The following is a 25,018-nucleotide window of genomic DNA, read 5'->3' on the forward strand; positions in this document are numbered from 1 at the left end:
GTACTGCACTTGATACAGACTTTTGTAATGCTCAAATAAATTCACTGTAGTAAACTTATTTTAAAGTCTCAAGTTGTTTTTTAAATGTTGATTTAGGCCACCCCCCCCCCCCCCCCCCCCCACACACACACACACACACACACTTTCTGCACAATGTAAGTCAGAGAATCTATGAAGACACTAAAGCTGTTGCGCCAGAATGTCTTACTAAAGAGGTTCTTTTAAATACAAGGGCAGAGCGAGCAACAGGAACCCAGGCAGAGATGATGCAGGTATGATCAGAAACAGTTTATTCCCCAAGGCGGACAGCAGGAATAAAACAAACCAAAGAAAACAGTTCACAATAAAATGTTCTCAATATGCTGAAATTCCCACCAAGACTAGATAAAATTATTCTAAAACTGTTAAAAATACAATTCTCTTCATGCACTAAAATCCCACTATCAATCACACACGTTGTCACCTACTGTTGCAGTTCCTGCTGTCGGGACTGGGTCACCACGTCACGCTGAGAGGTCTGTCTCCAGATGAGGCATCGTACCCCCACCATCAGGCAGTGGGTCCCTCGTTTTCCACCTGGCCTTACTGCATTCCTCTTCATATCTGGGGCCTCTCTCCTCCCAGTGCTCAGCATTTATTCAAACAGAATAAAATCATGCAAATAAAAACTACACTCAAATAAATACTAAAAATCAGAATAAAACCAATATAAAAGATAAATACAAATTTCCACTGTGTGACATGAACAACTGATACAAGATGAGCACGTTTTACTTTTGCTCCACTGTCTTTTCTCAGAATCTAAGCAGCCCAGCTCTTACATCAGACTAAAGACATATCTTTTATGTTTAGGGTCAAATTGAAAACCAAAGCCATGTAACTGAAAGAAACAAGTAAAATCAAATTCTGTTTTATAAGTAGTAGATACCTGATGTGCAAAATAGTTGAAGTTGAATAATAATAAGTTGAACTAACTCAAATGGAAGAAAATGTTACATGAACTTAAGTTAGGACTGTTTTCTTTACTTTATTTAATTGTGTGGATGCCTTAATAGGCATCCACACTATTGAGTTCCTGTTTCTCTTTATTCTTTATTATTCCGGGTGTTTCCGTACACTTTTCGCCGTGGATCTACTTCCACAATTTTTGTGCTATTTTCACCGTTCAAACTCTAAACTGTTCTGCTCTTTCTGCTTATGCCGGCTATGACTTTTGGTGTTTATTACTATTATACTTTTTAAAATATTACACTTTTTTCCTTTAATTTGTCCCATTGAAATGAATGGGAAACTTCCACAATTCTGCTAAAACTTTCTTGTCTTTGAAACTTAACTACTGCCTCATACTTTCACCTAGAAACTCCATTCAAACTTTAAAACGTTCTCAAATGATTGGGCTATTCCTGTATGATTCAGCTTTTTCAGATCTTCTACTGTTTTCATCTTATCTCTCTTTAAGTCTTCAGTTGCAAAATTGTGATTTTTCAGAAAATACATGCGTTGCTATGGTTGCTATGCAATTAACTCAGAGGGGACAGTGAAACTGTTTGAATTTTCTCTTCATGTCCAAACAACTTCTTGCTACTCGCTCAATTTCCACTCAAGCCCCACAGATTATACACCAAAACGTAGGTATTTTTGCTGGCTTTCAGAAAATGTCCCTATCATTGTTGTGGGACTCATAGTTATTTTGCAAATCTCCTCAGAGTAACACAAAGTCAGAAAACTCTCCATATAAACTCAATGGAGAGTTTGTTCAAAATCACCGCTGGATTTCTCTAATGAGAGGCATTTTCAAATTGTCATATCTCCTTAACGAAGCGAAGTTAAGACATGAGGCTTGTCCCGGTATATCTTCAGACACTCCTGATGCTCACAATTCAAGAATTATTTTCTCACCTATTACCGTTCTGAGATGAGTTAGACTTGTTTGAGGGTAGGAAATTTGTCCCTCGCTCAGATTTCATCAGATTTCAAATTCTGGAAATGAGTCACTTTTTTCTCTCATCATATCTTTTTGATGGATTTCCACAGAGCCCTGAAAATTTCCATGACTGTTCACCAAAGCCTGCTGTTTCTTACGGTGAAAGAATGATTTTGATGCTCCATATAGATTTAGAGTTACCAAAGGTTGTTTGAGAGCAAGTCAAGGCAGTTTTTGCTTCGCCTCTACTCAGTTACAGTGTATTACAAGTCATATATCTTTAATAATTTATATTTTATCTCTGAATTATGAAGACCTGAAGATTCCCCCATCTCTTCTGAACAAAACAATGTCTGAATGACCGTTCTAGCCTCTACGGTTAGGAAATTATGGCCATTTGTTCGAGGGGAATCCTGAATGTCAGAAATACACTGAAGAAAACTCACACCTCTCTCTGTGTCTGCGTGTGTAAGGGCTGACTACAGCAGGTGCAGCTAATTTAACTGACCTACATATACCAAGCCCAGACTCTCAACAGCTCCTGTTCCCTTTACTGTCTGTGTATGTGTGTCTGTGTATCAATATTTCTCCTATGTTTAGGTATTACTCCTCAATCATAGTATTTCTGCTAAAGCAAAGTACTTCTACTACATCTTAGTACTTCTGCTAAATCATAGTATTTTTTGAAAAATCATAGTATATTTGCCAAATCATGGTATTTGTGCAAAATCATGGTTTTGGGGCCAAATCATAATATTTCTGTTATGTTATAGTATATGTGCTGAATATATTATATGTGCCAAATCACAGTATTTATACCAAATTATAGTATTTCTGCTAAAAAGCAGAAATAGTCCTTTTTAGCAGGAATTTCTGCCAAAAGATAGTATTTATGTTAAAACATAGTATTTCTGCTAAATCAGAGTATTCCTGCCAAATCATAGTATTTGTACTGAAACATAGTACTTCTGCCCAATCACATTATTTGTACTAAATGATAGTACTTGTGCCAAATCATAGTATTTGTGCCAAAGCATCGTATTTGTATGGAGTCATAGTATTTCTTCTAAATCATAGTATTTCAATCAAATCTCAGTAGTTGTTGTTAAAACGCAGTATTATTGCAAAATCATAGTATTTGTACCCATTCATAGTATTTCTGCTAAATCATAGCATTTGTGCCAAATCATGGTATTTGTGCAAAAACATAGTATGTCTGCAAAACCATAGTATATCCCTTATGTTATAGTATTACTACTAAGGCATAGTATTTCTGCCAAATCATAGTATTTGTACTAAATCATAGTACTTGTGCCAAATCATAGTATTTGTTGCACATCATAGTATTGGAACCAAAACATAGTATTTGTCCCAAAGCATCGTATTTGTATGGAGTAATAGTATTTCTTCAAAATCATAGTATTTCAATCAAATCTCAGTAGTTGTGTTAAAATGCAGTATTATTGCCAAATCATAGTATTTGTACCCAATCATAGTATTTTTGCCATGTCATTGTATTTGTGCCAAATCATAGTATTTTTGCCAAATTGTGGTATTTGTGCCCAATTAATAATTCTGTTATGTTATAGTATTACTACTAAGTTGTAGAATATCTGTTATGTTATAGTGTATCTGCGGAATATAGTATTTGTGCCAAATCGTAGTATTTATACCAAATCACAGTATTTGTGCTAAAACATAGTATTTCTGCCATATTGTGGCATTTGTGCAAGAACATTGAACTGTTATGTTATAGTATTACTACTAAGTCATAGTATTTCTGCGTTGTTATAGTATTTGTACTAAAACGTAGTATCTCTGCCAAGTCATAGAATTACTGCAATTTCATAGTTTTTTTTAGGAAATCTGTTATGTTATAGTATTACTACTAAGTCATAGTATTTCTGCCAAATCATAGTATTTGTGCCAAAGCATCGTATTTGTATGGAGTCATAGTATTTCAATCAAATCTCAGTAGTTGTTGTTAAAACGCAGTATTATTGCCAAATCATAGTATTTGTACCCAATCTTAGTATTTCTGCTAAATCATAGCATTTGTTCCAAATCATGGTATTTGTGCAGAAAACTTGGTTTGTCTGCAAAACCATAGTATATCTCTTATGTTATAGTATTACTACTAAGGCATAGTATTTCTGCCAAATCATAGTATTTGTGTGAATTTGTATACTGTAATATCACTGTAGTATGTAGTGGCTAAGTAGGGGGTGTTTACAGTGTAAATAGGTCATCTCTTGTGTTGGAGTGCCCTCTTGTGGCGCCTTTTGGGTAGTGCCTTAGTAAACGTGAACCCTGTAAGAAGTGGTATCAGACTGATTTGTAGTGGAGGAATTTGTTGCCAGTGTTCTTAATCATAGAAACCACACCATATCACCTCTCCACATCCTCCTACTGTATGCCATGCCTCCCTGTACCATCCATCTGACCGCCAATAAACTCCACCTGTGGTAATCTAATCCCTGGATGTCAGCCTCTCCTTCTGACCGAGGATAGTTACTATTGCAGCACCACCCAGCATTAAACTGACGTACACCATTCTGTACAATAGTATTTGTGCTAAAAAGTAGTATTTCTGCCAAATCATAGTATTACTGCTATTTCATACTATTTAAGCAAAATTACAGTGTTTCTGCAAAAACATGTTTGAGGGGTGGAAATCTGTCCTCCTCTCATTTTTCAAACTCCGAAAATTAAGCCATTTCTTCTCTCGTCATGTCTCCGCGACGGAGATACAAAGAGCTATGTAAATCGTAGTCAAAGTACACCAAAGTCCGCTGATTCACCCAGTGCAAGAATTATGCTTCTATCCCACCTAGTTTTTGAGTACAAATTTATACACTATCACAGACCGGTAATTCATATTGATAATTTATTACAATTCTGCAAAGTTTTATGATTTTAGCAGCTTTTCTAATATGGACCTCACATTCTTGTTAACAGTCTATGGCAGAAATACATACAAGTACACAGCCTGATGAAGCAGACAGAAGCAGTACCTCTGATTGGTTCAGCATTTTCACCTCTTATCAGCACAAATCTCAGCCTCTTCTGCTGTTTTCATTAGAATTGTAAGCTTTTCCACCTTTTTTCAGTTACGTGAGAACCAGTTTGGCTCAATGAGTAGCTGAAAAATGTCAGCCTCTTCTGCTGTTTTAGCAGGATTTCAGAGTTCAGCTTTTTCACTTGTTTTAAGCACAAATTTCAGTTTCTTTACCTCATTTCACAACAAAGTTCTTCCTCTTCACCTCTTTTCTGCTAATTTGAGCTTCTGCTCCACAGTGCACATTGTCCCTCTCATCATATCTTTGCTTGTGACCAGAACTCATTTGGCTCAGAGGGTAGGGCATCTGCCGTGAGACCCGGTGGCAGAGGTTTGAATCCTACCTGTGACAGTTGCTACACATGTTCCCTGCTTGCATGCGCTCTGCTTTCTTGTGTGTCACTGCTCTCCAGTGTGTCATTACACATACAGCCATCTTCAGCAAGTACTTCTGCTTCTACACCTCTTTTCAGCTCATCTTTTTGCTTCTTTGCCTCTTTTCAGCAGAAATTCTTCTGATTCACCTCTTTTCTGCCAAATGTTTAGCTTTTTCACCTCTTATCAGCACAATTCTAAGCAGCTTCTGCTAATTTCACCACAATTGTCACTCTCTCCACCTCTTCTTTGTGTGAATGAGTTTGGTGCAGTGAGGTGAATTGCCGCCTTTAGACCAGAAGGGCCAGGTTCGAATCCTGCTCAGGGCAATGGTTTTTGTTTGTTTTTTTCAACTTTTTCAGCTTTTTTCAGCAGACATCTTCAGCGTTAAGGCATCCACACAGCATTTTCGCAGGAAATGCAAATTTTTCTAGTTACTTTGAGAGTTTGGATTTACAGTGCGTGTAGAAACGTTACATACGCAACACAGTGGTCAGAAGGACCCACGCTGGTCATGAGGTGTCTGCAGAGGTGCCTGCAGCATCTTAGCAGGCTTCTCTGTGAGGTCTGAGTCCTGCTTTCATTAAAAATGATTTGAGATGACGCCTCATCATTCAGGAAAGGCTGCATTCACTGTGACACGTTGACTGTGAGTCGATGGCAGCGCTCATGAATCAGGAGCGAAGAACCCCAAAGCAACAAATATTCTGTGTGACGAGGATACAGAGTCACAGATGTGTAAGGTAGATGAGGGATGAGAAACAGCAAATGATGCAGAAATAACAGATGTGCAAAAAGCAGCCGAAAATACAAACAGCCCAAAGAGCTCGTGTTTGGCGTCTACAAGAAGATTCACAGAGTTTGTGTGTTCTTTTAGATCCAGGCTGCACACATGTGGGAATAAACACAGCACAACTAAATTCAGGAGTTTTATTTCATTATCACCAGATTCGTCCAGAACCCAACAGGCCGAGCCTGACTTTGAAGGCTCAGGTGAATGGAGGACATGCTGTGTCTGCCCCCGTCAGTAGAAACACAGTAGAAGCAGCGTGATGGCAGTACATGATGAAGGAATAAATCAACACCGTGGCTCCATTAGCTTCATGCAGATGGATTAACACTTAGCCTGGAGCTGTAAATCAGGCGTCTGTCTGCGGGGACGTAAATGTGGCATTGTCGCCGCTGACTTATAGTTACACCGATGCAAATACATCCAGTGCCGCCGCTGTCTTCCTTTAATGAGCTGTCTCGATCAATAACTAATTATTACATTTGCATCTCCTCCTTCTCCAGCCCAGATTTTGATTTTCTCCACACTGAATTAAAAACAAGTCCTGCATCATTCGGACACCCGCAAACTCACACACACTCTGTATCCGTGCATGTCCAGCTTCCTGTTTCACAGGCAGGATAAAGTTAGGATACACTGAGATATGGATATTTTTACATCAGTTTGAACAATGCTGGGAGATTCAAATAACATAACTAAATAATGAAAGTGAAGAAAAAACTGACACAGGTGTATCTTCAGGTGCACGTGATCAGAACTTTGTTACTCAGCATTGTGAAGGAGGCTTCTCCCGCTTAAACCTGAGGATTTTGGTTGGTGTGATTCTGACGGTTAAAGACGGAGTGAACACAGAGGTGCGATCAAAAGACCTGTCTGAGACCAGATTCAAAAAGATCTCAACAGAATTAGAAATCAGACTTTCCACTGTCCAGACAATAGTCTGCTGTCAGCATGGTCTGATTGTCCACGCACATGACAGCAGAGACTAGAATAAAGTTCTCTGGCAGATAAAAGTGAATTATCTGGACACCAGAACAGACGACATGCTTGGCATGAAACAGATACAGCAGGAAAAGATCCTCACATCAGCTGTGAAGCATGGAGGAAGTGGAAGTGACATGGTTTGGGATGCTTTGGGATGGATCGAATCCACCATGAACTCTACTGCGTATCAGTAGGAGTATTCATTGGGGCTGTGAGTTATGGAAAGCTCCTCTGCAGGAGAAGCAGCCTGAGTGCTGTGTGGCGGACCCAAACACAGGAGAGCCATCTACAACTTTCTGAAAATGCAGAAAGGAAATACGCAACGTCCAAAAGGGGAAACTGAGAAACATAACGATAGAGAACACACTGGCTCAAGTATAGGACTAAAAGAAAAGAAAAAATCCCACTGAGGCAAGAGCTAACGGGAGGACAGCGAGTATTTATACGTAGAAAATAATCAGGGAAGTGAAAACAGCTGGGAGAAGGAGACACAGGGAAGCGTGCAGACATACAAGCTGAATACACAAGGTTAGACACAAGAGGACAAGCCACACACAGAAGAGTTCACCTCTAAAGCAACCAAGAACAAAACTAAATACACGAAAGCAGAATACATACAGCAAATATGAATATTACACACAAACAGAGACATGCTGGAGCGTGACATAATGTATCTGCTCCATGCCAGCTTATACTGTGTTTAAAGAGACGTTCCTGTGAAGAATAAAATACTTCATCATCTAAAACCAACATTTTCAGAAAGATGGAGAGAAAAATCACAGAGAAGTAAAAGAAAAGCGTCTGAGCTGCAGGACTGCAAGACTCTGACGGGGCTTATGGTGTTTACATTCAGCATAATCATTAGGCTGCACAGCTACATCTGTCACAGCTGGCTGCCGTCACACACACACTCGTACGTTTTATATCTTAGTGAGGACATCTCATTGACATAATGCTTTCCCGAACGGTAACCCTGACACTAAAACTACATTTTGAGCCTTAAAAATGCCTTAAAACTTGTGGGGAAGAAGATTTGGGATGGTTGGTCCCCACAAGTATAGTAAGCGTCAAATTTCTGGTCCTCAAAAAGATGTACACACACACACACACACACACACACACACACACACACACACACACACACACACACACACACACACACACACACACACACAGAGTGTGTACATGTACTGTACAGTGTGTGCTGTCACACATGCTCAGATGATCCAACACAAACACCTGCATTCAGGCGGCTGTCTCTCGCCCTCCCTCTCTCTCTGCTTCCATCTGCTGCATGCTGACACGGGCATAGCATGAGTTTCATTTAACCCAGTCGTCCCGTTGTGTGTGTGTGTGTGTCAGCGCTCCATCCACGACTAATAACCCTGCATGATATTAAAGCAGCAGATGGAAAGAGGAAATCTACAAAGACTGAAGCAGTCTGTAATTATCAGGAGAAATATCTGCTCAGGACATCATCATCATCATCATCATCATGAGCCAATCAAACATCTTGGACCTGCTGATGGATGCCATCATACGCCGAAACATCCACGTGTAACAGTAAGGAGGCTGCTGTAGGTCTGACACAAACCTCCTGCTGTAAATTTCATTTTAGCTAAAACTCGTGGCTTTGTCCACGGGTCACGCCCCCCACTCTACACATGTGTTTACATGAACACTGGAGCATATCTACCGGCCGATGCCTCCTGTCAGGTGGCGTCCACGTTGTGTTCAGGTGTGTCTGCTGCCACACCTTCAGTCCAACTCATTAATGTGTGAGTGCTTTAATGTCGGTGCCGTGCTGGGCCTTCGGGTCAGTACCGGAGCTGCCGGCGTTCACAAAAGTTTTCCTGTTTCCAGACATCCAACATCCTGATGTGTGGATATTTCAGTGACAGTAGTGCAGCGAAGAAGAACACTTATTCTTCCAATTCAAATATTTTTCCCTCTGAGGTGTAACGACAGGATGTGGGAGCTCATCGGGTCACACTGGACTGCATATTTTCAGCTGTTTGCTGCAGATGAGTCACAACAAAGTTTGTTTCCCCTGAGCCGGGCTGACCCTCTGCAGGTCTTTGTGTTTTCACAACATTCACTTTATGAGCTATAGATTCTGAGAGCATCGGACTGCACAGAGATCAGCCGCGAGTGTGTGTGTGTGTGTGTGTGTGTGTGTGTGTGTGTGTGTGTGTGTGTGTGTGTGTGTTTGTGTGTGTGTGTGTGTGTCTAGCTTGCTGTGCTGCCACCTGCTGCTGGAGTCTGAAGTGTCCACTGAACCTGGTCTCTGCAGCTGGATGGTCCAGAGGTGCATGAGGAGCGTGAGGAGGTGACACTGGGTTTGGTGGGTGGAGTCACAGAAGGTTCTGGTCCACTTAATAATAATAAAGTGCTGCAGAAGAACAGAATCAGTGATAAGCAGTCAGAGGTGTTCCTCAGGGTCAGGCTCCTGCTCCGTTTCAGAGCACGTTTATGGATGACGTCCATCAGGCTGTGGCAACTGCAGCAGCCTCTCTGCGGACTGTCAGCTGGTATTTTATTTCTTGTCACTGTAGCATTAAAGCGTCAGTGCGTGTTTGTGCCTCCGCTAAACTGTAATTTTATAATTTTAGTGATTCAGGATCATAATAACAGTTCCTTGAGTCAGTGCTGCAGTTTAATAAGTAAAGGACACGAGGACATGTTGGCTGACACTAACCACACATTAACCTGTGTGATTAACCCCACACAGATGGACTGTTGGTCATAAGTGGATAAATATTTATCTGGTGATAAACCGTTCTGTGTTTATGCATGAGGAGAACCTGAGGACAGAAGGCATGGGGCTGTTGTTGTCCTGCACAGAACCAGCGTCAGTGTGACGGATGGCGGTGGGACTGATCCATATCCTGCTGTGAGCTGAATAGAGCCACTTGTGTTCAGACTGGAGGGAATACTGATGTACCTGTTCACACCAGGTCTCACCTGCACACAGACAAGTTAGATGAGGAAGAAAAATCAGCTTCATTCTTGCTGAACAACACTGGATTCTGCAATTTTATATCTGGAAGCAGAAAAAGCAGCGATTCCACAATTTAAGTGCCTCAAATCTAAATAAAAAAACCTTCGACATTTCATTTGAAAGGGTCTCCTGATTTTTACTCACAAAATTCTCTTTACTTTGAAAAGGCAGACTTTCCTGGTTCAAACCGGCTCTCATTAACTGTTCACGGGCTTTTTAAATCTTATGAAATCCTGGAGTCGTTTTTTAGTAAATGTAGTGCTGCTGTGAGGCCACACCCATTAAAGCAGCTTCATTACAACATCATTTTACTCTGATTACTTTCATTATGTGACAGGAGTAACTCTTTTGACATCTGTGGGAGTTTAAAGCTCAGATGTGTGAAATGTGTCTGCTGCTGAGAAGAATCCACTGAAGTTTGAGGGCAGTTTAGTTGCCTTCACTGAAGTCCCGTCTGCTCCCACTCGTTGCTGGTTTTACTGCTGGCTGTGGAAATCATGCACACTGAGCCGGATCCTTCTTAACTGCGTCCATACATGTGTGAACACCAGAACCGGCTCAGCCTTCACTCTCACAGCGCCTTACAGAGGTCTGTGTTAAGATGCAGTGATGAAGAAAGGCCTACATTCAAAGCTCAGCCTCGGTGTGGGCTCGCTCCTGGAACCTGCTGTGTTCGTTCTGCACATGATCCAGATGTTGTTTCATTTGAGTGACTGCTTCTGATTATAACGTTTAAAGGGGTGCTGAGTGTAGCTCAGCTGTCACAGAGGTTTGAAGCACCTCACAGGTGGGCTAACACCCACCTTTGACCCTCACAAACACATTTAAGAAGCAGGAACGTGTTGGTGACACACACACAGCAGCAGCCGCGTTCAGCTGAGCAGTGAAAGAAGTGAAAGAAGATGCTCTCTGACTGACACTGTGTTGGTGAGAGGACCTTATTGCTGCATATGTTGCAAAACAGTTTCTATGCAAAGAATGCATCACTTTGACTGGAAACATGGTCATTGCACAATAAGAAGACTCCCACAGTGGTCACACAGACAGACTCGGTCACAGCGTTTTCCTCACAACATTTAAAAACTGATCATTTTACATGTGCACAGAGCTGCTGCATTTGTTTTAGCTTTGTAGATATCAGAAAGATATAAATAAGACGCAGATGATATTAATGTCTAAAGACTGTTTTCAGTAATTATCGAGGTCACACACTGGAAGTAAAACCAGACCCACGCTGTCACTGTGAAACTGTCACATGATCAAACATTCCAGAGTTTATTAGTTTCATCATATTTTCAGTGAAAGCTCACAGAAACAGGGAACATCCAGTAAGAGGAAATTCACATTTGCAGATGTTGTTGGAGTGTGTGTGTTTGTGTGTGTGTGCGTCAGCTAAGAATTCCTGACTTTAAAAATCGGTGTGCATGATTATACATCATTTTGAGAACAGAAAATTATCATGTCACTATACTTGTGGGAACCACCAGCGTTTATGGGTTCCAAATGTCCATTCCCAGTTTGAACACATGTTTGAGACTGAAAATGTGCTATAACCTCAGGGTTAGGGGTAACCAGTCATTTTCAGGGTTAGGGGTGAGGGAAAGCATTATGTCAATTTGATGTGCTTGCTGAGATCAAAAGTGTCAAGTCAAGTGTGTGTGTGTGTGTCTGTGTTTGTGTGTGTGTGTCAGATGCTTCTCCCACCCATCCCTCAGTCCTACGGCTGACCCTTGATCCTCTCCACCCAGAGAGATAAAAGGCTGATGGAGGAATGGGGGAGCAATATAAAGACCTTCCCTTGACACGTCCTCCTGATCCTCCCGCCTCACACTGCATCGTTTTCTCTTCTCCCACATCCTCTGCTGTCTCCTCCTGCACCTCCTTTGTCACTAATCATTCTGTCCTGATGGTATTTTCACAAACACCTCCTCATGCCTCAGCAGGTTTAGCTAACTCAGCTAGCTCTGATGTAATGTGAGTGAATGTGAATGAACTTCAGCCTGCTGTACGCTGCATGAGCTGATTACGGAGCTCTGACCACCGTGTACTTTCACTATGAGTTCGTACTGCTCTTTATTAGGCTCGTGCATGTTTATGAGACTCCAGCAAATCTAAATAACTTGACTCGAGCTTTCACTTTGCCTTTGACACTTATATATTTCTCACACTGGGTGGAGTGGCTGTGGCTCATCTGCAGGTTGGAAGGTTGATGGTTCGATCCTTGGCTGCTCCAGTGTACATGCCAAAGTATCTTTGACATGATGCTGAACCCTGCGTTGCTCCTGATGTCTACATCACCGGGGCCTGAGTGTGTGAATGAGACATGAAGCAGAAAAGCCCCATATAAGAATCAGTCCATTAAACAAAGCAGGTTCATTTCTGTTATCATCTGCCTTTGAATGACCTTTGCTCTGCAGCAGTTTGTTGATAATAGACATTAATAACATTTTTTATAGCTTTTTCAGATGCGACCACATCTCCTATGTGTGTCAGTGATGGTTTTACCCATTCCAGACTCACTGGGTCTGTTATAAGGTTACAGACAAGCTCAAGGGATATATAAGTGGCACAGAGAAAGAAAGACACTGAGCAGTGACAACTGAACATGTTTTTGCTGAATGAATGTATAGTAACAATAAATGTAGGTTTAATAAAGTAGAGTAACAGAGTAATAATAACTGCAGTATAAACTGTGCAGTAAAAACTGAAGTGATTCCCACAGCGGTCGTCTGACAGCGTGATTACACCAATCCAACCAGCTGATGTAGCGTCCACGTGGATCCCGTCTGATGGCCGTCACTCTGCTGTTATAGTGTTCGAACTTTTGTTTGATTCAGATATAAAAATCAATGCAAACACACCCCAGCCTAGTGTGTAATCAATATGGCACTCCAACGTGTGCCATTTACAGACTGCACACAGCCCTGTGCCCACAGCCAATAGGAAGCATGCTAAATGCCTTGCTCAAGGGCACTTCTTGAGGTCGTTGTAATTCACCTTCCAGAGGAGACTGATAGCTTATCAGACGCCAAGGTCTTACATGGCAGCTGAAGGTGCTCCTGATAATCCAATCAGCAGGTGTGATGACAAAAACGTCGTTTGCTTAGGTGAAGTGGACTTGTGGCCTTTTCAAGGGCTAAAGCACACACCGAGCTAAATGTCACTACAAGCGCTGTAATTGGAGAGCGAATAGGGCAGAGTGATCTTACCGTCAGGTTTTTACTGGAAAATAAAACCCTGCAGTGTAAAATACTGGACCGATTTCAGCCTTTAAGTCGCTGGAATCACATCAAGTTCTCTCATTTCACCATAAGAATGAGTTAACGGCCACACCTGTGAGCGTTCAGACTGAAAATCACCTCAGGGGGCTGTTGTAGTTCAGGCTTGTTGCTACAGACTGTAGATGAAGTGATCTAATTCAAACCAAGGAGTTTATCTTTAAAGCTTATCAGATGCTACACAGCAGCTCCATGCAGAATTTTGCAACTCTGAAAGATGAGTCATGTTTTTGTACCTCTCGGTGTTCTATCAGGTGTAAGCTAGAACATAATAATACAAAAGTCACAGTAATTCAGAAAGATGGGTCAAAAGACCGAGACCATGACAAGAGCCTAAAACTGTGAGTGAGCGTCTCACCAAGGCAGCCTGGAGGCTACCACAAAAAAATAGTTTGTAAAAAGTCTGCATGGCCATATTTGAGCTTCAGCCAACCACAAAAAATCTGGAATGTGGAATGTAATTGTGAAAAGCTACCACACTCTGTCATGTGCACTATGAAAAAGCATCCAACCAGCCATCTTCTTCTGTGTATCCAAAATTAGGTTTCGTGGCTAAAATGTAAGTAGGTATTTTCCTGGTGGAGTCCTTATGACTAGGCATTCCCAGACCTTGCAGATGAGTGTCCATGGGACTCAACATGGATCTGGAAATACCTGTGCAGAGAGGGATTGGACTTTATGTGTCTCAGGCTGGGTGGGTTGACTCCAGGCACAACTTCTACTGTGATGTAATTTCTTTATTTGGATGAGGCAGTCTGTCTGCATATGTTCTCAGTCATCCAGGTCATGGTAGTCTCCAGAACTTCAAAAGAACCTCAAAACATGTAGTACTGGACTTTTTAAATTTTAATTAAAAAAATAAAGAGGTCCAGCCACCTTCTTTTCAAGCTCTTAAGGCTTGAATGACACAGTGACTTCATATCCAACTACTGAAAAACCCTGGAAGCCGTGCTGTCTGAGGGGTCTGCAGCCTCCAGCCTGAAACATAGCAGCTGTTGGGTCATTCTGATGAAGAGAGAACTGGTTATGTTGTCAGAGAGATCGTAGTGTTCTTCTTCCTCTCACCAGAACTTGCTTTTAGGCTCTGACAGGTGCAAAGGGCACAGGGGCTGATGGGTGAGGCCAAAGAGCACTGTCAGAGTTCAGATACATCAGCTGCGCTGTATTCACCTCCAGTAAAGCGCATGGCGGTCGTGTTTTTCTTGGACAGTCAGTAGTGTTATGTGCAGTGAGTGCTTCTGCTTCAACACCACCTGCAACAACAGTAGTAAGGTTAAAGGCCAGATGGACCTTACACATTCCACCTTAAATGTCAGTACCATAGTTTTGTTGGGGTGCTGTGGTGATGACCTTTGACCTACTTGTGCTTGGTTACTTGTTATGTTGACTCTAATAGACTCTGGAACTGAATTTTTTGAACTCCTCTACCCGCATTAGCCTTAGCATTGCGGCTATGTCAGTAGCCTGGATGCAGAGCACCACCGACGAAAAAGGCTCCCCTTCTCTCTGGCAAGATCAGTGTACATTTGGCCAGATGTTTGTCGGAGACCCATAAAATGCTACGTATAGGCAGATAGCACAAGTTTTATAAGAGAGGCTGTCCTTAATGGATGAGCCAGAACAAATCTCCTGAGCCTTACCTGTCAGCTTTAACTGGAGCATCATACCCCAAACATACTGCGCGGCCAATGTAGCACAGTGGCTAAAGTCGGTATCAACATCGGCCTCTGATACAGGATCAAGCAACTGTTCTTACGGAAGTCAAACAGTGACACAGAAACTGGTGCATCAGAAGTTATAGCACCAGAACGTTGATTTGATTTTCACCTCCATCTCCCTAGCTCTCATTAATCAGTTTTTAAAAATGTCATCTATCAGCTGTACACTCGATACAGAACAATGAACGCTGTTTTTTTCTTCTTTTTTTTTCTTTTAACAGTTTTTATTCATTATCAGGGAAAGCATAAAAACATAACAAAGCAGACAAACAAGAGAACCCCCCCCCCCAAATCACTTAAATTAAAGTCATTATATACCTGTGCAAACACACATATGGTGGAAAAAAGAGAAGAAAAAAAACCCAAAAGGAGAAAGAAACAAACAAGAAAGAAAGAAACAAAAAAAGAAGGAAGAAAAAAAGAGAGAAAATAAATAGATTTTGATCCATTTACCCACAGATTTAGAAAAAAAGATAAACTACAAGAGTGAACTGTTGTCCTTTACGCTCACTTCCTATTTACCCGAGGACGTCTTAAAAGCAACCACCCCCCCTCAACAGTTGGACAGATCATTTAACAAATAAAAAAGCAAAGGGAACCAAGCATTGAGAAACAGATCCTCATTTCCTCCAAAACAGCAGCAGTTCTTTCATGAGGAATAACTTTAAATAATTCCCTGTACCACAAAGTCACAGAGGGAGGCTTATCCTTAACCCAGTCAATGAGAATACATTTCCTAGCTAACAGCAATAGTTTATCACATAGTTTGCGCTGCGAGTAATTTAATGCTGACTGGAAGAACGGACTCTTACCCGTTTCAAAGTTCTTTGGTTTCTATTATTAATTTGGGAAAACAAGTTTGAGTATTATTGAATGTTATCAGCACACTGAATGGCCATTATCAGTTCTTATCAGTTCCATAAATACTGCCGTTGATTCTTCTACTAGTAGGCAGTTATTGGTGGTTGTTTCGCAATGCTGAACAGGAACCTTATTTGACTAAATTTAGGCACCAAAGCACTCTAATTTCAAAAAAACTAATGACGACCTTCGTATCTCAGTGTTAAACACGTCACAAGTCTGTGAGATATTTATTTTACTCTCTGTAACACAACCCTATGCTGCATGGATTTCATTGCACAACGGTCTCCTTCACCACTTGGGTTGTTATTGCCATATGGGACTAATAACAGCTGATAATGGGCTGATACCATCAGAATATGATGGGGTAGGACATTTCCACAACAACGAGAACTTTATGAATGGGACTAAGCCATGCAATCACAGAATCAAGCTCAGCTTTATATCTCCAGTTCCAGCAGTCAAACAAAAGGTTAGGTGTGACCTACATGCTGCTCTTATCAAAGCTGCATGTGTATATTAGTGCAAGAGGTCCAAGCTGAACCACCCAAAAGCTTTTAGATTTTATGGAAGGTAATTATTTTACTATCAAATTATTGTCTTATTTAATGTTTGATTTTTGCTCTTGCAGGGTTATAAAGCCAGTGATCCAAGTCCTTAGTGTTTTCATGTGACTGATTCGTGTCCTAAACCTGAGATGGCACAACAGAAAAACATTTTAGAGTTTGTAGCACAAACAGCAGCATTGCCCTGCGTTGTTCTACTGTATGAATCACACCTTCCAAGTAAATCTTGAGGTCACCGAATACAAACACTCAGTTCTTTATAACCTTCCTATCTGATACCAGCAGCACCCAGTCAGCAGGTTGCTTGACAAGTCTGACGGCCTTTAGATTAAAACTAAAACCTAAAACTCAAGGGGATTCATTCACAAAGTCTAAAACGTCATGCTACAATTCAAAATGTACTTTAAATGTGTGTATATTTATATATTTAAAAGAAAAGTAGCAGAACAGTGATATTTCTTCAAAATATCTGATGTTTGGCTGCTGCTACACAAACCTTCACTGAGGTACATGAACTTCTGCACAAACGTTTTTGTTAGAGAAAATGATTGAGGTGGGTTATCAGTAATCCAGACTAAGAAGACAGTAACCACCACTGCAGTGTTTACTGTCACGGTCCTGGGTCACTGACCTAGTGTTTTGTGTTATTATTAATCTTTGATTTCATTATGATGTGTCATTGCTAGTCTCTTGGTTTTTGTTTCTGTATTCCTAACTCCCTAAGTTCTTTAGTATCTCCTGATTTCCAGTGTTAGGTTTTGTTTATATGCCTTCCCTGTTTTCAGTGTTATGCCTACTCCGTGCCTTTTTCATGTCTCTATATCTCAGTGTCAGGTCCGCATCTCAGTGTTATGCTTCCTGTTTTACTTTGACAGTCTGTTGTTACACCCCGGCCTAGGCAACCGGCATGCAACACAGAAAAAATAAAAATAAGGGAAAAAAAAACAAAACAAAAAAAACTACTACGGGTCTCCACAAAAAAATCCCAAAACGAAAGCATCGACAACTATTTTATCAAAGCAAAATAAGACATTTATTTACATCAAAACACCAAACTATTTACAACCGGGGGGGAAGATCGCGAACATGACAAACTGAAACACAGGGCTTAAATACATAGAGGGAGCAATCAGGGAATGGACAACAGGAGGGAAACACAGCTGGGGCAAATCAGAACTGACGAGACAAGGAAGCGTAACCTGAACACACTGAGATAAGACAGACTTTCAAAGTAAAGCAGGAAACACAACCGTCACGCCTAAAACAAAACACTGACAACACCGAATCGTAACAGTTCCCCCCACCCAAAAATCAAACATTTAAAACATGTAACCCCAAAGAAAATGTTTGATTCATGCCCAGCGCATACGGCACCGGCTGCTGTTCTGCAGGCGACGCTGATGGCTGGACGGGCCCCTTGGATCTTCCAGTGAAAACGGAAGGCTGGAGCGGTCCCTCGGACCCTCCAGCAAAGGCGGACGAAGGCTGGAGCGGTCCCTCGGACCCCCCAGCGAAGACGACGAAGGCTGGAGCGGTCCCTCGGACCCTCCAGCGAAGGCAGGCGAAGGCTGGAGCGGTCCCTCGGACCCTCCAGCGAAGACAAACGAAGGCTGGAGCGGTCCCTCGGATTCTACCTTTGAGTATCTATTTAATCCATTTAATTAGAGAGGAATTACACCTTCAGTTGTGGGCTGTATTATAAAGTGTTACCTGAATTTTTTCTTGTCTGAGCCTTTAATTCTTAGTTTAGGTTGAAACAATGTCAGGGTTGTTAGTTCCCTCCTGTGTTCCCATTCTGTTCCTTCTGACTTGTCGTTGTCTCTTTGTGTCAAGGCCGTTCTTCCTGTTTTATTCAGGTTTCAGGTTTTACTTCCTTTTATTTGCTTGATAAGATTCAGCTGTCCCTACTACGTGATGAGTTTGTCTGAGTCTCTCCTTTCTGGTATTCAGGTTCCTACTCCTGAATTGTTTTGGATCTTTTGTAACCTTGTGAATAATCAGCATTAAAGGGGATTTTAATGTTTTCACCATCTCTCATCTGGGGGTCATGTTATTGACATGGGGGCAGAGAGCTGATGGTTGTGACCGTCCACACACTTTCAGCACATTCACAACTGTTTAGTTACCAAAATAGTTCCCAATCACATGTCACTGCATTATTAATTATTAATACAGACTAGAGATGGCACGATACCACTTTTTTATGTCCGATACCGATACCGATATCATAAATTTGGATATCTGCCGATACCGATATGAATCCGATATAGTGTTTTTTATCAACACAACTGTTTTTTAAATATCTTGCTGCATTTTGTACAAGTTCATACTCAAGTTTAAAACAACAACTACACTAAAGCTATTCTGTTATACCTGTATGCAAAAAAAATATTTCATAGTTCAGCAATACTGATCAATCTAATAAACTTAAACCTACACCATCCTCCCTATTCTGGTATTTTAAAGAGTACTTAGCAGAAATATTAAGCAACCTAACTAATAGGGCTCCAACTCCCAGCAACAACAAAAATAAATAAATAAAAAATAGGGAACCACCCCCCACCCTCCACCTCATGATGCTTAATCGACGTAATCAACCTTAATTTGATGCAGTGTGAAAAAAATGCACAGAAATCAATTATTTTTCAAGAAATATTAAATAGATTCAACATCTTTCTTCAACAAAATTGCAGACTGCACAGATGGTACCTTCCCAAAGGAAAAAGTACTATAGCTTACTAGGGTATATATATTAGACTTAATAGTCACTATATACAGTAATGGACTTCTATTCATTTTACATCAGATTAAAACTTTGGGTGTCAGATAATTATTTATTAAAAGCTCGACATTTTAAATGAGAATAAGAAAGAAAAGTATGTCTTTGTGCCCCCTTTTCCCTGTTAATGCCCTATCGGCCCCCCTGGCTAAACTTTGCTAGATCCGCCCCTGCACAGTTACCAGCCGTCAGCTAGAAAAAGATCCTCGAGTAGAAAGTAATATTAAATACATTCTAACAACAGCTTATCAAGCTTAAACGTGCTGCTGTTGTTCAGCCGCTGGTTTCCTCTTTCTGGTGCAAAGTGGGCCAAAAACAAACTAGAGAAACGGACTCGCGACAGAAAAGCCGATCAGCTGATTGTTAAGCAGTTTCATGATTGAAGTAGCAGCAGGAGAGGCAGTCGCTCCATATATGGCTTGTTAAGCTTAACGCAGGAATGCTTTACAAACATTCAGAGATGGACTTACACACTTGCTTTACTTCTCTCGGGGATAACTTTGTCGGAGATGAAATGCCGGGTTGCTAGCGAAGCTCCACATGCTATCCAGACCACCGACAGGTCCCGCATGCCACAGCCGCTCTATCACGTGATGCATACTGCTCCGAGTGCTAACGTTCTGAGTTACGGCGTGTTGCAAGTTTTGTGAGGTGCTTTCGTGATATTTAATGGATCGGATTACATTTTTTATTTTTCTCCGATATCCGATCCAGTAATTTAGGTCAGTATCGGACCGATACCGATACGTAATATCGGATCGGTCCATCTCTAATACAGACACAAGTTTGCTTTTTTTTTACTGAAGTAACATGATCAATATTTCTTCCTTTGTTCCCACCGTGGTTTGTTTTTCCTGGAGAGATAATGTCCAATTGACTTTGTTAAATATTCATTATGTGCTGAATGGTGACCTTTGACACCCATACAAACAATGAGTTACTGAAGCCAGTAAACCCAAAGTAAAAATGTCGATAAAAAAGTAATAAGTCTCCGTTTGGTTTCTGAATTTCCAGAGAAAAGTATAGTGTGTGCTCTCTCCTCAGTAACTAAGCCCTGTCTAAACACTCTGAGTCAGCTCAGAACACAAGCAGCACAATAAGACCTGCTGCACCTCTCTGGTTCACACTGTAAATGGAAAAAAACAGAATCACTTCAAGCTGAAAAGAGTTTTTTTTTCTTTGTAAAATCTGTAAATAAACAGTGGAGGGAATCAAACTCTCTCTGCTCACACTTTTAGTGCCTTCTTTTTCACAGGACAGAGTTTCTCATGATTCATAAATGAAACATAAAATCACTACATGTAATTTGAATTTAAAAAAAAGGTGGATTTTAAAACGAGGTTTCATTTTAAATGTACATTGAGGACTTTTCCCAAGCAGGGACAGGCCCCATACACCCCACCCTAAATTAGATAAATTGAAGAAGATGGATGGATGGATGGATGGATGGGTCGTTGGTTGGATGGTTGGATGGAGGGTTAGATGGATGGATGAAAATGTAGTGTGAATCAGTTTCTCCTACAGGCAAAAATAAAGTCGTTGGTTTTATTTTGAAGATCTGAAGGCTTGTTGTTTAGTGTGTTTAGAACACACACACACACACACACACACACACACACACACACACACACACACACACACACACACACACACACACACACACACACAGCTTCTATATAATCTGTTCAGATCTGCATGGTAAGGAAAATCCTTCATCTTATCTCTGATTTATTTCTTTTCTGTCATTTCAGTGTCTGCTTTTTTCTCTTTTCCTTTTTTCAGTTTCACTTTCTTCTCTCTTCATCGTCTGATCACGCTTCCACCTCGCTCTGTCTGTAACCCAGTTCCATCAGTCTGTTCCTGTCCGTGTGTGAGAGAGAGCGACATCCTGAGCTCAGGGCTGGCAACATTTTGGATGGATTTGGTGAGGATTTCCCTTCCTCCTCTTATCTGTGTGTGTGTGTCTGTGTGTCTGTGTGTGCGCTGGTGCGTGCGTGTGTGGTCTTGTGGGCTCTGAGGTAATTATAGGAGATGATTTTGCCCTCCGTGGAAGGATTCTAATTTTCTCACTTTCACTCTTTCCTAATCTTTTCTGTGCTTCACCTTTCCTTTTTCTCTCAGTCTTCATCATCTTCTCTCCTTCCCTCTCTCCTTCCTCTCCTCCTGTCTTTTCTCCTCTCTGTCCCTTCATGTTGTCCTTGTTATGGAGGTTTTTGTCATTAGATCATATGAATTCATTTGTGTAATCTCAGCTGAGCGTTTTATATGCTCATATACACATAAACTAAACAGTCAATACTAAATCCACTTCACTTCACTACACATTTACTACCCTATAAACAGTGTCTGGTTCCAGTGTATGTGACTCACGGGCAGTTAGAGGGTTGTGGGCTTGAACCCGGGCAGCTCTGGGTCTTTTGTGTTTTCTATTGAGCTTTCTTCCTCCCAGCCTCTCTGTGCCCAGGAAAGCCTCACCAAAGAGATTCTTAAGCTCTGGAGCTTCACTTTCTGGTTAAATAAAGGTTAATAAATTACACAGCTGGTTAGCAATTTATAAACCTAAATCCAGTTGATGACTATGAATAATCTGGGACAGAGGCCAAACAAGGAGCAGCTCTTAGAGCTTTCCTTTGATTCTTCTGCTTCAGATGAGTTCTTTCTTCCACTTCTGATTCGTTTAGCCTCTGAAACAGAAGGTTTGAAAAGCAGGTAGGTGGAGCCTAATTCCCTCTTGAAAATCCCAGACGGCCTGAGCTTTAGGTTCACAGGGATTAGCACTGACCTCATGTCAGAAACTTTGAGCATGGGACATAAATTATATTTTAATCCTGTAATAATCTGGGGTGATGGCACTGTAACATAAAGAAGGATGCCGGCCGGCAGCAGTGCAGTCTCCCTGCTGAAGACAAACAGCCTTGCATTAACATTCGCATGGCTGCACTGACTCACTCTGAAGTGCATCCACTCTCACTGTGCTACTCTCATCTAACCTCAGCTTCTTTTATAGTCGTACATACAAACACACCCACTCTTTCATTTCAGACACATAACAGGAAACTGCTTCAACACTGAGCTAATAAACGTGTCTGATGGGCTCTGTTTGTGAGTCTGTGGTATCGGCAGCTACACCTGAACATTTATATTTTTCCTCCGGCTGCTGTTTCACCACGAAGATGCTTAAATGTGTAAGCTGTGTCTTTATTCTCTCTTTTTATGTTCTGGCTCTTCAAAGATGACTCATCCCACTGTTTCCCATCACCTCCTCATCTCCTCTTTTCTCACCTCCCTCTCTCCTCCTTGCTTGCAATTCCTCTCTCTTACTCGTTCTCTCCTCCTTCAGTCTTTCCTCCCCCTCTGTCACATTAATCTGATGTTTTGGTGTCTGTCCAACAACAGCTGCTCTATTGGTTAGCAGAGGGTTTGTGTGTGTTCTGGTAACCATGATGTTGTGGGGACAAAGAGTGTTTACACGGTCACATCACAGGGACCTCTGCCAGCACGGACCAAAAAGCAGTGTCCCCACAAAGGAAACTACTATGTTTTTTAGCATTGGCTCATAGCACACATTGTTTTATCTGTGTGCATTTGTGTGAGGAATGCTCAGTGCTGCCCCCTTATAGTTTCTGAATGGTACCGCACTCAGGGTTCCTCACTGAGACTTGGGATTTTCACATTTACTGTTAAAAGGACAAGAAGAACATCAACAGGACACTGCAGCTAATGAGCTAATCATTTGTGCAGAGGAGCAAACACAGGGTAACATTTTCTTTTGGTGATTTGATTCGGACTAGCGATCATCCCTTACATTAAGAAAAAAGAGCTTAACTGGTTAGCAGGATAGCTAGTTGGTTCTAAATCGCTAAAGAGCCTGTGTAGAACCCTGAAATGCTTCACTAGTGTTTCCAAGTGTTTAGGGGGAGTCCAGTGTGTCTGTGAAACAAAATGATCTCAACAGAGCTGCATGGGTTACAAAGTAATGTTTATACCCACGCTGCTACACGGATAAATTATAGCAGGCCAGGTAAACAGTGTACAGCTAGGTTAGCTTAAAACATTCTTAAGCTAACCTACAATACAATACAACTTTATTTGTATAGCACGTTTAAAAAAAACAGCCGTACACCAAATTCCTTTACAATAAAAACAGGAAAATTAAGACATGATTAAATAAAAGACTATTAACAAATTACCACATGTGTCATCAGGTTGAGGGCACTAATTATACAGCAATAAAAGAGAATAAGGCAAAAGGCACCCCTAGATTTAAGTCTAGATCTAGGCTGAGTCAAGAGTAATTGGGCTGAAGACCTGAGGGCTAGCCCAGGGACATATAGACCAGCTAAATTATTAATAATTTTAAAGGTGAGCAACAATATTTTAAATTCAATGCGATATTTTATGGGTAACCAATGCAAATCAATAAGAACAGGGGTGATAGAGGCATGCTTTCTAGTGCCAGTCAGGAGGCGAGCCGCAGCATTTTGGACAAGCTGGAGTCTATGAAGGAGAGCGGAGTGAAGACCAAAGTAGAGAGAATTACAGTAATCCAATATAGAAGTCACAAAAGCATGAATGAGCTTTTCAAGATCTTTATGAGGGACATAGTGCTTAGCCTTAGCAATAAGGCGCAGTTGGCAAAAGATTTGATTACTGAGGACACTTGTTTGTTAAATTTGAAAGAGCTATCCAGCAGGACCCCTAGGTCACTAACTGAGTCAGAGAGAGATGTGGCAAAGGAACCAAAGGTATATGGTTGCCAAACACCACAATTTCCGTTTTCTTTTCATTCAGGATAAGGGAATTGCCTGAAAGCCATTCTCTGACTTCTCTCATGCACTCGAGGAAGCCGTGCAACGAAGGAGCAATGTCGTCATCATCTAATTGAAAATATATTTATATATCATCGGCATAGAGGTGATAAGAAATGTTATATTTTTCAAAGATTAAGCCTAGGGGGAGCATATATAATGAGAATAACATTGGGCCAAGCACAGAGCCTTGCTGTAATGTTGAGGTTAGAATTAACTGGACATTAGCCTGAGGTCAAGCAGGTTTCTGTTGGCAGTCATGACCTTGATATGTTCATAAAAAATGTCCAAATCCTGCTTTATTTATTTATTTTTTTATAACTGGGTTAAAAAATACGGGGCCCCGCAAGGGACGGGAGAAAAAAAAATGAAGATAAACTTTTGCGAGATCCTGCAAAACTTTTCCGAGATCCCGAGTTTCTTTTGCAAAAGTAACTCAGGAGCGAGATCCCAGCTACGTCCTTCCTCCAAAGACTGAGAAGGCCGGAAGTGCGAGGCTGTGAAATAGGGAACGGTTGAACCTTCAGATTTGCATTAACAGCTGTCTCGGTGGACGTCAATAAACTCAGCCATCTGCTCCTTGTTATCTAAAATATAACAGGACAATGGAGTAAATTCTCTACCATCTCACACTTCTGTTTAATCAGTTTCTGTTTGACATTTATTCAGCTGTGTGAAAACTATAACTTTAATCTCAGTCAAACTGATTTACTCAGGAACAAATAAAACACTGAAAAAAGCCAAACAATAACATTTTTAAGTTGTCTAAGTGACTTATATATCATAATCTGAGTAGTGAAAGATCGCGGGGTGTTTGAAAACGATTTGCTGGGAGTCGGCTGTTCTCGTCAGCTCTGGTGAGCCTTGAACCCCTGG

Source organism: Rhamphochromis longiceps, linkage group LG2, assembly GCF_057381845.1.
Source record: "Rhamphochromis longiceps isolate RC_006_pf linkage group LG2, R_longiceps_female_GT1.1, whole genome shotgun sequence".
Classification (NCBI taxonomy): domain Eukaryota; kingdom Metazoa; phylum Chordata; class Actinopteri; order Cichliformes; family Cichlidae; genus Rhamphochromis; species Rhamphochromis longiceps.